Genomic DNA, 12,743 nt, shown 5'->3' on the forward strand with positions numbered 1-12,743 from the left:
CCTGATAATTAGTGATATTGAACATCTTTGTCCCTGTTGGCTCTCAGTATTTCCTCTTTCGAAAAAGTCTATTCAGTTCTTCTATTTTTAATTGAATTTTTTTTCTCGATGTTGAGTTGTATGCCTGTTTTTGTATGGATATTAATTCCTTACTGATCAAATAATTTGCAAAGATTTTATCTCATTCAGTAGGTTGTCTTTTCATTTTGTTTATGTTGTCCTTTGCTGTGCAAAAGCTTTTAAGTTTAATTAGGTCCCAGGTGTTTATTTTTGCTTTTATTTCCTTTATTTTAGGGGATGGATCAAAAATATTGCTGTGATTTATTTATGTCAAAGAATGTTCTGCCTGTTTTCCTCTAGGAGTTTTATGATATATGGTCTTACATTTAGGTCTTTAGTCAATTTTGAGTTTATTTTTGATATGACATTAGAGAATGTTCTAATTTCATTCTTTTTCATGTAGCTGTTCAGTTTTCCCATCACCACTTATTAAAGAGATTGTCTTTTACTTATTGCATATTCTTGCCTCCTTTGACATAGATTAATTGACCATAAGTGTGTGGGTTTATTTCTGGGCTCTCCTGTTCTGTTGATATATGTGGTTTTTTTGTGCCAGTGCCATACTTTTTTGATGAATGTAGCTTTGCAGTAGAGTCAGTCTTAAGTCAAGGAGCATGATTCCTCCAGCTCTCTTTTTCTTCCTCAAGATTGTTTTGGCTATTCAGGGTCTTTTGTGTTTCCATATAATTTTTAAACATGAAATTATTATTATTATTTTTAATATTTATTTATTTATTTATTCTGTCTTTTTTAGGGCTGCACCTGTGGCATATGGAGGTTCCCAGACTAGAGGTCCACTTAGCACTGTAGCCGCCGGCTTACACCACAGTCACAGTAATGCAGGATCCAAGCCATGTTTGTGACCTGCACCACAGCTCATGGCAATGCCAGATCCTTAACCCACTGAGCGGGGTCAGGGATTGAACTCACGTCCTCATGGACACTAGTTGGGTTCATTAACTGCTGAGCCATGACGGGAACTCCATCATGAAATTATTATCACAATATATTTAGTGATTGTCCACTATCTCGTATAGATGCAAAATTAAAAAACTAAAACAAAAATGTTTTCTTGTGGAGTTCCCATTATGGCTCAGAGGTAACAAACCCAACTAGTATCCAAGAGGATGTAGGTTTGATCCCTGGCCTTGATCAGTGGGTTAAGGATCAGGCATTGCCATGAGCTTCAGTGTAGTTCATAAGTGTGGCTTGGATCCAGTGTTGTTGAGCTGTGGTATAGTCTGACAGCTGCAGCTCTGATTTGACCCCTAGCCTGAGAACTTCCGTATGCCACAGGTGCAGCCCTAAAAAAGACAAAATAAATAAATAAATAAAAAAGGTTTTCTTGTGATAACTCTTAGGATTTATTCTCTTAACAACTTTCTATACCATATAGCAGTGTTAGCTAGAATCATCATGTTTTACCTGATTTCCTTAGTTCCTATTCATCTTTTTTTTTGGTTATTCAGTGTTTTTTTTATAGATTATATTTCATTTAAAGTTATTATAAAATATTGGCTATATTCCCTGTGCTATACAATATATCCTTGTAGCTTATCTATTTTATACCTTATAGTTTGTACCTCTTAATCCACAAATCCTGTATTGCCCCTTCCCCCTCCTCCCTTCTCTCTCTCTGCTGCTAAACAATAGTTTGTTCTTGGTGAGTGTGCTTCTCTGATGCTATAGTCCTTTAGTCCTTTTTTTTTTTTTTTTTTTTTTAGGGCCGCACCCATGGCATATGGAAGTTCCCAGGCTAGAGGTCGAATCAGAGCTGCAGTGTGTCAGCCGACACCACAGCCACAACAATGCCACATCTAAGCCACATCTGCAACCTATATTGCAGCTCACAGCAACGCCGCATGCCCGGAGAGGGGCCAGGGATTAAACTTGTGTCCTCATGGAGAGTAGTCAGGTTAGTTACTGATGAGCCATAATGTGAACTCCCCAGTCTTTTCTTTTTATTTTACTTAAATTTTTTTACATTGTGGTGAGAACACTTAATATGAGATCTACCCTCTTAACAAATTTTTAAGTGTGCCATACAGCATTGTTAACTACAAATACAACATTGGATAGCAGGCTTCTAGACAACATTTATCTTGGATGACAGGAACAGAATAGACTCCAGAAATTAACCCACAAAAGTACAGTCAACTGGTATTTGACTGGGGCTCCAAGGCTACACAATGGGGAAAGGATGGTCTCTTCAGCAAATGGTGCTGGGGAAACTGGATATCCACTTGCAAAAGAGTGAAATTGTATCGCTCTGTATAGAATGATTGGCTAACAGGGACCTGCTGTAGAGCACAGAGAACTCTACCCAATACTCTGTGACTATGTGGGAAAAGAATCTGAAAGAGAATGGATGCGTGTCCATGTATAATGGAATTACTTTGTTGTATAGCAGAAATTATCACAACCTTGTCAGTCAACTATACTTCAATAAAACTTAAAAAGAAAAAGAAATTGGACCTCTAACTTACATCAACTCAACCAAAATCAACTCAAACTGTATAAAGATTTAAATTTAAGATCTAGGACTATAAAATTCCTGGAAGAAAATGGAGGGGGAAAGCTTCATGGTTATGACACCAATCAGCCTTCGGCTCTCATGCTGTTCCAAGCCCTTGTATCAGTGCAGAGATTTTTCAGGCACTGAGAGCAGGAGATTGTGGAGGTGAAGTGGTGAGACATGGGTTTGACCCAGGCTCTTCTGTTTGCAAGCTGTGTGACCTTTGGTGGCCTCAATTTTCTCATCTGTACAGTGGGGGTAGACGTAAGCCCTAAGGTGTCATCTGATGTGTGCTCGAACTGATCAATGCTTGTTACTGCCGTCCAGTGCTGAGGGGCCCAGACCGGGTGCACCTACACTGAGCAAGCCCCCTCTGTGCTCACCACCTCCTGCAATGCTCCTGGGATATTCTGGGGCATGTACCTGTTCGGGGAAGTTGAGGGGCCCTCGATGCGCTGACTCATTTTCCAGGGCTCTCCCGGCAGGGTCACTCTCTTCATTCCATACCACGCCAGGACCAACATATTTGCAGTCTGTTTTTCTGTTCTTAACTCCCATTAATTTCCAGGCACTAATGAGGGCCCCTCGGCCCATGAAGCTGATTAGGAGAGAGGAACTGAGTAGCACACTGATGACTTGGAAGACAGGAAGGATGGCGGGAGTCGTAATCCCCAAACAAGCTGGTGTGATGTCAGGGTGAATGTCAAACATGTCATCTGTCAAAGGGAATCACTCGGAGGCTTGTTCCCCAAGGTTTGGGTCAGGCAGCGCGATCTGGAGCACCGTTTCACGTTCTCTTTGAAATGGCAAACAACAAAATAGGAATTAGGACTCTGGCACTTGTGTAATCTTATGATGTCGCCTCCTTAAATGGCTCAGAATAAACAAGGCGCCGGAATCACAAGAGAAAAGAGATGTGTTAGAATTGGTTCAATCAATGGCGACACCAAGGTTGTGCTGGATACTGGAAGGGCTGCTGTCTTGGCTTGATTTAGCTTTCATAGGGCTAGGTCTGTCTTGGTTTAGAACATCCCCAGAAGTTTTCTAGCAGTCATATTTTCTTTCTCTTTTCTCTTTTTTTGGACTGTGCCTGTGGCATGTGAAAGTTCCTGAGCAAGGGATTTAACCCATGCCACAGCAGTAACCTGAGCTACCGCAGTGAGAATTCTAGATCCTTAGCCCACTGAGCCACCAGGGAACTCCCTTAGCAGTAACATTTTCTTTTTTTTATAATGATTTTAATTTTTCTCCGTTACAGCTGTTTACAGTGTTCTGAGTTTTCAATCTAATATTTCCAGAGGCCCACGGAATAGAATTAGGTGCTTCTCCTATTTAGGAAAGAGAATGCCTTTTAGTTTTGAAAATGCTCACAGTTGAGGATAATTATTCTTTTCTCCTTGGTTTACACTGACCTTCTGCTGCTCATCACTCGGCAGCAGTAAAGCCCTGTGGCCAAGTGCAGTCCACACAGCCAGACCTCCGAGTGCGTTCCAATCCTGACTTCTCGCCTCCAGAGCTTTGTGACTCACTTGGGGTGACTAACCTCTTTGTGACTTGGGGTCTTCACTTAGAACGTGCACAGAGTATCACAGCTCTGCCCTTAGGGGTCTTTCAATGGGGCACTTTATAACAGTGCTTAGTACACAGTGAGCACTCCCAGTAGTAGCTGGTGTTATTGATACTAATAATTAACAACATCAAAATGGAAGATCAAATTCCTGAAATAAGTCTGTTTTGGAAAGTATCACCATACTCTGAACTTCAGTTTGAAAATAAAGAAGTGACTGGGATGGAGTTCCCATTGTGGCTCAGCTGGTTAAGGGCCTGACATTGTTTCTATGAGGATGAAGTTTTGATCCCTGGCCTTGGTCACTGTGTTAAGGATCCAGTATTGCCACAAGCTGTGGCATAGGTTGCAGATTCAGCTCAGATCTGGTGTTTCTGTGATTGTGGTGTAGGCTTCAGCTGCAGCTCCGATTTGACCCCTAGCCTGGGAACTTTTATATGTCTCAGGTGTGTCCCTAAAAAGAAAAAAATAAGTGGCTGGGCTGAAGCCTTATCAGTGTTAGAAGGATTCACACACAACTGTGCTTTTAACAAGAGCAAAATTAATTTTCATGTAAGATGATTAAGCAGTTGAAATAGCTCATGTGCAGAGTTCCTGCTGTGGCTCAGTGGTAACGAACCCGACTGGTATCCATGAGGATTCACGTTTGATCCCTGGCCTCGGATCAGTGGGTTAAGGATCTGGTGTTGCCGTAAGCTGTGCTATAGGTTGCAAATGTGGCTCGGATCCCATGTTGCTGTGGTTGTGGCTGTGACGTGGCTGGCAGTTGCTGCTCCAATTTGACTCCTAGCCTGGGAAACTTTGTATGCCGCACCTGTGGCCCTAAAAAGCAAAAAAAAAAAAAAAAAAAAAAAAAAAAAAGAAAGAAGGAAGGAAAAGAAAGGAAGACAGTAAGGAGGAAAGAAAGAAAAAGAAATAGCTTGTGTGCAATAAATGCATGTAATTAGCTGCAGGCATAGCCTCTCAGCCCTGAGCTCAGGTACACATTGTTCTCGGGAATGACCCCTTTCTCTAGTTCTCAGAGCCTTTATCTTTGAGGAGCATTTGTGGTGCCAAATGGTGGGTGTTTCGCCATCTTCCTTCATGGCTGAAATGGCTCCGATGGAGAAACCCACTGTGTGGGTGGGCGAGCATGGGGGTGCCTCATGCAGCCTATAGAAACAGTCTGTGCCTGAAGGTACATTCATTCAAACCAGCGAGGACCAACAAGAAAGTGAGCCAGACGGCCACGGGACCATGCATCCTGGATCAGCAATACTGGTAGCTGAGGGCTCCCTGGCACAGCATCCTTTGTGGAGTGTTCCACGTGTCTGCAGCTCTCTAGAATTATTTTATTGACTTACATCTCTGGAGAATGTAGCAGCTGAACTGCTTGTCCTGGGGGAGGTTTTTACCTCGGCTTTCAATTTTCACTAGTTAATGTTCTGTTATTCATGGCCAAGCAGAAACATAAGAAATGAAATCTTTTATTTAATAGATAGTCACAGGGCCCTTTCTATGAGCCAGGCACCATTCTAAAGACTGGAGACAGGAGAGAGTTGCCTCAAATTCCTGCCATCAGAGAGAACACGTCCTACTGGGGCACGTCCGCATGAACTCAACATGGTAAAAGAGTGATTTCTCAATCAACTCACTCAGAATGGTGTAGACATTTATTATACATAAAAGAACAGCAATTAAGGGTCTGGGGTACTTTTGAGGGTCAATTAAAAAATTAATAGATTTTTTTTTTAAAAGTTCAGTTTAGGAGTTCCCTAGTGCCTCAGCAGTTTGAGGATCCGGTATTGTCACTGCTGTGGTGCAAATTCGATCCCTAGCCCCTGGAACTTCTGCCTGCTGTGGGTGCAGTGCCCCCCCCCCCCCCCCGCCAAAAGATCAGTTTTAGGTTGATAGAGAAGTTGGTTGGAAAGTACAGAATTTCCACGGACTCCTTCTTTTCCTTGGGCACAGTTTCCCCTATTACCTACATCTTGTCTTACTGGGTACATTTATTAGGATTGATGAGCCAACATCGATACATTATTAACTGCAGTCCAGAACTTAGATGAGGGTTCACTCTTGGTGTTGTACATTCTGTAGGTTTAGACAAATGTCTATGACATTGTACCTACCATTATGGTCTCATACAGAGTAGTTTTTCTGCGCTAGAAATTCCCTGTGCTCTGCCTGTGCATCCCTCCTTCCCTTCCCCCACCACTTGGAATCAACTGATCTCTTTGTTTTCTCCATAGTTTGGCCTTTTCCTGAACATTACAGAGTTGGGGTCATACAGTGATTTTCAGACAGGTTTCTTTCACTTACTAATATGCATTTCAGGTTCTTCCTCATCTTTTCATGGCTCATTTCGTCTTTGTGTTGAATAATAACCCATTGTTGGGATGGAACATGGTTTGTTCATTCATCATTCCCTGAAGGACATCTTGGTTTTCTTGTGAGGGTACTTTAAAACAGATCCCAACCAGTGGCTATTCCAAAACAGGGCAGCTTTACTATGTATTGGTCCAGGGAGACCCTGGAAAAATCAGCCTGCTGAAACACTGGGGGTGGGGGTGGGGTCTAATGCTTTGGGACACAAATTGAATAACTCACAAGTTTTTTAACGATTGTCATCTTATAGCAGGTAGATATTGGTGGTGTCATCATACCAAGGAAGGAGGGGGTGGGCCTCAGGGGGTCATTCTAACCCCTGGTCATTAAATTTGTATACTGCAGAACCTGATTTTCTCAACGACACTAAAACACTGACCAAATTCACGAAAGAATCAAATAACTTTAGATTATTAAGAAAAGCTTAATAATCAAAGTCAGGAGAGCTGGTATGATGCAGGGTACTAGGAGTTTGGACCACCTCTCTTCCCTTTCTCATGAGCTGTACACTAAGACATCCAAGTGTAGGTTGGGAAGATTGCTGGATGAATAACATAAAAGAAAACATGCATGAGCAGCTAAAGGATATTTACACCAAGCTGCTTCTTCCTTTTATTATTTAACTATTTATTTAAAAAAATTTTTATTAGAGTATAGTTGATTTACAGTGTGGTGTCAATTTCTGCTGTAAGCAACGTGACACACACACACACACACACACACATATTCTTTTTCTCATATTATATTCCATCATGGTCTATCTCAAGAGACTGGATACTGCACCTGTGACCTCTGGAAGTTCCTAGGCCAGGGATTGAATGAAGGCCAGAGATTGAATCAGAGCCACAGCTGTGGCAACGTGGGATCCTTTAATCCACTGTGTGAGGCTGGGGACAGAACATGGGTACCTGCGGAGACCTGAGTTATTGCAGTCAGATTCTTAACCCCCTGAGCCACAGTAGGAACTCTTGACACCAAGCATCTATAGCTCAATCTCATTCTGTTATTTATTAGGGTTGGTTCTGATTTGGTCCTGTAAGTCTTGTTCTCCCAGCAAACAATGCAGGGAATACTTTGACAAATCTTCCATCTTCATTAATTCCAGGAATCTTTCTATGTGGCTCCAATCTTCTGTTCTAATTCAGCTACTCTTAGTATATTATATGACTTGCACTTTAATGAGACTGCTTCTTGAACTCACTAATTTTATAACTACACTCAAATATTGTGCTTTCTCCAGTGTAATCTGCTATTTTATCCATTCATCCTTTTATTCAGTAATAGGGCTATTCTGCATTTATTAGGTGCTAGGCACTGGCCTCAGGGGAACACAGTGCAAAGAGAAGTGAATAAGGGCTCTGATCTCGGAGACCTGACCTTCTCATGGGTCCACAGAAGATAAACAATTTAAAATGGTGATGTTGGGGGCATAGCTGCTATGTGACTGGATGATCAGGGGACAATCTCTGTGGAAGGGTGGTGTCTGAGCCAAGACCTGAAGACAGGAAGGGAATAGGGGGGTAAAAATGTGACGATTCAGTTCAGCAAAACATTTCAGGGCAGAAATCCAATGGCTATGGAGTATGGAATCTCTCATTTATGCCACTATAAATACTTTCCTGTTTTTGATTTTCTGTTTCTTGATTCATCAGTCTGGGCCTGGAATAAGGACTAAGTGGGGCAGAGTAGTAGCTGACCCTCCATAGACATAAAGCACGAGTGAGAACTAAACGTCTGGCATTTGAAGCCACTGATATTTGAGGGCTATTTGTTACCACAGCATCACCTAGCCCATTCTGACTGATACGTACTTCAAGACAACACTGAAATTGAAGACTTCATTCAGTTGGTATTTCAACAAATGTTTGAGTACCTTCTTTGGCCAGACACTGTGGGATGCCTAGAGCAGCACACAGAACATGATATGCATACTTCCTACCCCCAAGGAGGTTATGGTCCATGGGGGAACAGAGGTAAGTCGGGGCCTGGGCCTCCCTGGGTTTTGAGTTTTCTACAGTGGTCATTAGCAGCCTGTGCAGTAGGTCTAGAGAAGGTGGGCTGTTGGTTAAACCAGTTGGTTAATCTGTTGTTGGGGTGTTGCCAGGGTGATAACTGAAGAATAGTGGGAAAAAAAGCTTAGGATACTTTGGCAAGAGGGTAGTTTTTTTTTCTTCTTTTTATGACTGCACCTTCGGCATATGGAGGTTCTGGGCTAGGAATCGAATCAGAGCTACAGCTGCAACCCATGACACTGCTGTGGCAACACCAGATCCTTAAACCACTTAACAAGGCCAGGGATTGAACCCACATCCTCATGGATACTCTGCCGGGTTCTTAACCCCCCCGAGCCACAATGGACACTCTGCCAGAGGGTGGTTTTGAAGGCAGAGTCCAAGCTATGTACGTAAGGAAATGAATAGAGGAAAGGGCTTATAGAGGGGGTGGGAGAGAGGAGAAAGGGGGCGGTGATGGTATTAGGGCTTCAAGTGCCCAAAGCAAAGAAATCAGACAAAATTCAAGTTTTAAATTCTCAAGTAAAAATTACCAATAGCTGGAATTTCCACTGTGGCTCAGCAAGTTAAGAACCCGACTAGTATCTGCAAGGATGTGGGTTCAATCCCTGGCCTTACTCATTGGGTTAAGGATCCAGCATTGCCACAAGCTGCAGTTGGTTGCACACAAGACTTGGATCCCAAGTTGCTGTGGCTATGGTGCAGTTGCAGCTCTGATTCGACCCCTAGCCTGGCAACTTCCAAATGCAGCAGGTGAGGCCCTAAAAACAAACAAAAAAAAAAACAAACAAAAAAAAAAGAAAAAATTACCAGGAGGCAAGAAGAATAGTGGGAGTGAGAATTAAGAGGTGAACCCCCGCCCCCCATCCCCCCAGCTGTGACTCTCTGGCAACTAGGAGTTGTTCATGCTATCATCTGACTTGGGTCTTCTCTGCTCTAAATGCCAGGCCGTTCTCTGAATCTTATGACTTAGTTAATGCCGTTATCTCTGGGTGCTGGAGACCCCCACTAGTACTAAAGAAATGCATGTAAAGCATCCATCATGGAAAACTTTGACATAGATAAACTCTTTTTCCTCTGGCTTCATCACCCTTTCAGTTTTTCTTGCCTATTCCCAAACATTTCCACCTTCTCTCTCTCTCAAATGAATGTACACACTTCTCGTCCCCCTCCCAAGGACCCGATCCCTACTTGTAGTTCCCTCCCTGTCCTGCATCTCAAGGAGGATGCATTTTGGAGGGGAGTGGTGGAGGAAGAAAAAGTGGTGTCCCCATAATGCTTGTCATTGTCAAAACACACGTTCCACCCATGGCTCCAAAAAGCCGTGTTCTTTTTATCTTTGTGACTCATTATGACAGACATGCCATGTGCCGAGCAGTTCCCATTTGGAGATTGAATTACTGTCCTATTCAGCTGACACAAAGCAGTTCCTGGCCGGCTCGGGCAGTCCATGAATAAGTAAATAGACTTCCAGTTTGATGCTGAGCACAAACATCGGAGGCTCAGAGGAGCTGGTGTCCACGGGGGACAGGAAGCCGGTGCTGGCTAGGGGCGGGGGCATCAGGCTGGTCCGTGTGATGCCCAGGATCTCGTAAGTATCCTCTTTGGGGGATGGAGAAGAGTCTCATGGGTTCATGAGATGTGGCTTAGACACAGAGGCTTAGACACAGAGGCAAGAAAATCGACCTCCTGGATCGGGCTGGCTCAAGACTGGAGAACTGCCGGTCTGTGCTGACACCCAGGCAGAGGGATTTTTGCAGCCTCAGTGTTGGTGATCATTCCTGATTTCAAAGCCTTTGGGTCGTTCTTGTGGCTTGAATCACCGTTGCTACCTGGCATGCATTTACTTCCTAATCTGTCCCTGGGCCAGCTCCAGGGTGGGAAGGGTCCTCTGCACCAAAGATCGGTTCAGTGGGTAAATTGGGAGAAGACACGCACGGTATGCTGTCCCTTGGGATGAAAGGTGGCAGTTTAACTTGCTGCCGAGTTGAGCATTCATTTTTTGTCAATGCAGCCTTACTCTCTCAGGAAATCTCTGCTCTGTTTGAAACCATTTAGCCCTGCTCATGTAAGCATCACATAATTGGTGTTACAAACAGCACCTTTCAAGTTGTGAGGTCTCCGGTGGACATTTGTACCTGTTTTGAATTCCATTTGGGGACAGCATCTGCCAATTCTTGAAGCCCAGCTCCTGAGACGAGTTTAACACCATAATGGTTTTAGGTAACAGAGAGAATGAGTGAATGTTCTTGTAGCATTTTTATGTCATGTAAGTACAATATTTATTGAGATAGTATGTAAATATCCAGAAGCTTGTGCTGTCTGTAAGACTGACGAGTTCTAGACCAGAAGGTTCTATTCTCTCTCTCTTTTTTTTTTTTGGCTGCCCCGTGGCATATGGAGTTCCTAGACCAAGGAACAGATCCAAGCCACAGTTGTGACCTCCACTACAGCTGTGACAATGCCAGATCCTTAACCCACTGTGCTGGACCAGGGATCGAACCTGCATCCCAGTGCTCCAGAGACACAACTGATCCTATTGTGCCACAGCGGGAACTCCCTATTCTCTCTTTCTCTTTTTTTCCTCCTATTTATTTGTTCTTGAAGTAAATGAACAGATGAGATGGATAAAGTGTGTTCTGAACATTAAATAGCTAGAACTGGGTTTTCCCTTGTGGGCAGAAGGATTTATTCTGTACTCTGTGATGAACACGTTTCCAGGGCAGAGCAGGTGGGCAGTGTATTCTGTTGCTTGGCATTTGATAGCTGCCGTAAACTGTGCATTAATAAATCATGGCTTTTCTCTCCCTATCTGCCCAAATAGCTCTGTTAATTAAACTTTGTATGGAGCGAGAGTCGGGCTGTACATGCAATTTTACTTCGGACTCATTAGGGTTGGTTACGCACATCCCCTCAAAGGCATTATCTGGCTGGGCCACTTTTTGAATTAATAATAATCATACTTCACATGTAAGCATATAGAAGAGTTTTTCATGCTTTATAATCATTAACAAGCTCCCCAGTCAGCATGGTGAGACGGAGAGATATTATACCCACTTAACCTCTGTTAGGAATGGGCTGGGGAATAGGGGCAGAGAGCAGAGCTTGGAAAGTGGTTAAAGATGCAGAAGCACAGAGCCCAGAAGGATGAAGGAAGAGAAGAGGTGAATTTGCTTAATCTATGCAGAGAGCTCCCCTGCCAAATTCACTAAATGCATTGAGAGGCTAGGAATTCTTGTCCTACTTATTTTTCTTCCTCTGATATTGAATAGGGACATATTTGCACATCTTGCAAGTTATCATGGTTTCCTGTTTTCTTGTGCTTTATGTCATCCTTAGCCATTTCCCTTAGAGGGATGCCACAGGAAGTGGGGTGACTGGAAGGTCTCCAGGGGATTTGCATGAAAGGGGGTTGGGCAGCACAGATGTTGTGCTTCCACTGGTGGGACCCTCAGCAAGGTCTCTGGGATTTGATTCACTTTCCATTTGGCCCATTTGACTGCGAGAAGAGACTACCCTGTGTTTTCATGGCTGAGTTGGCTGGTTTTGGCTCAAGATCTTGAAAGCTTAGTGGATGTCAGTGGGGTTTGTCAGTGGTGGACTCACTCCAGGGTAATTGCAGGGAATGGAACATCTTATTGTGGACATTCCCAATGTCACCATATGGGGGGTGGTCTTAGCTCTCGAATGTTTGTTTTCTACCACAATAATGTTTCCAGTCACCTACTTGGTTTGAGGGTGGTATGGGAAAATGCTGAATTACCTATGTCATGCATTGGGGCTGGGGTGGGGTCTCCACAGGCACCCTCTGTTAATTTCTCTCTTTTTTTTAAATATGGCGCTCCACAACTGTGAGCTGTTCCTACTGCCTCTGTGTCCTGAGCTCTGCCATTAACTATCTCCAGGAAGTAACCTCCAATCTCCTGTCTAGACATCGTCCCCTCATATCTCCTTTGCACATCATTCTAAATCTTATTAAAGTCTAGCTTGAATTCAAATTACTCATGCATGTTCCGGCCTCTGCTGTCAGACTGGAAGGGGGTCCTGGAAGCACACAGTCTTATTTATGTTTGGGTCTGACAACCACTGGGAACTTCACCTACTCAGAAGATGTTTGCTATATTAAAATTAACTGAATTTTGGTCATGCAGGCTGTTTTCTCAGTTCCAAATTTCAGGTGAAAGCCCAGTTTTGTGTTGGTTCTTCCACTCACCCATGCAAG

General features: G+C 43.4%; 1 protein-coding gene across 21 annotated transcripts in view; it reads left to right on the forward strand.

Moving 5' to 3' along the window:
- Positions 1 to 12,743, forward strand: part of RIMBP2 (RIMS binding protein 2) — a 339,454-nt gene that overhangs the window by 104,815 nt on the left and 221,896 nt on the right. For 4 of the 21 annotated variants that reach the window (XM_021074269.2, XM_084993478.1, XM_021074274.2 and 1 more), the window contains exon 1: positions 9,978 to 10,112. The exons of the other annotated variants lie outside the window; for them this stretch is intronic. The gene's annotated coding sequence lies outside the window, so the exon portion shown is untranslated. Of the gene's footprint in view, positions 1 to 9,977; positions 10,113 to 12,743 lie in introns of those variants that run through there. 21 annotated transcript variants of the gene reach the window in all.

Source organism: Sus scrofa, chromosome 14, assembly GCF_054392235.1.
Source record: "Sus scrofa isolate SSC_HxYL_T2T_F1_AM1 chromosome 14, Sscrofa_HxYL_maternal_Yorkshire_Landrace_v2.0, whole genome shotgun sequence".
NCBI classification, from domain to species: domain Eukaryota; kingdom Metazoa; phylum Chordata; class Mammalia; order Artiodactyla; family Suidae; genus Sus; species Sus scrofa.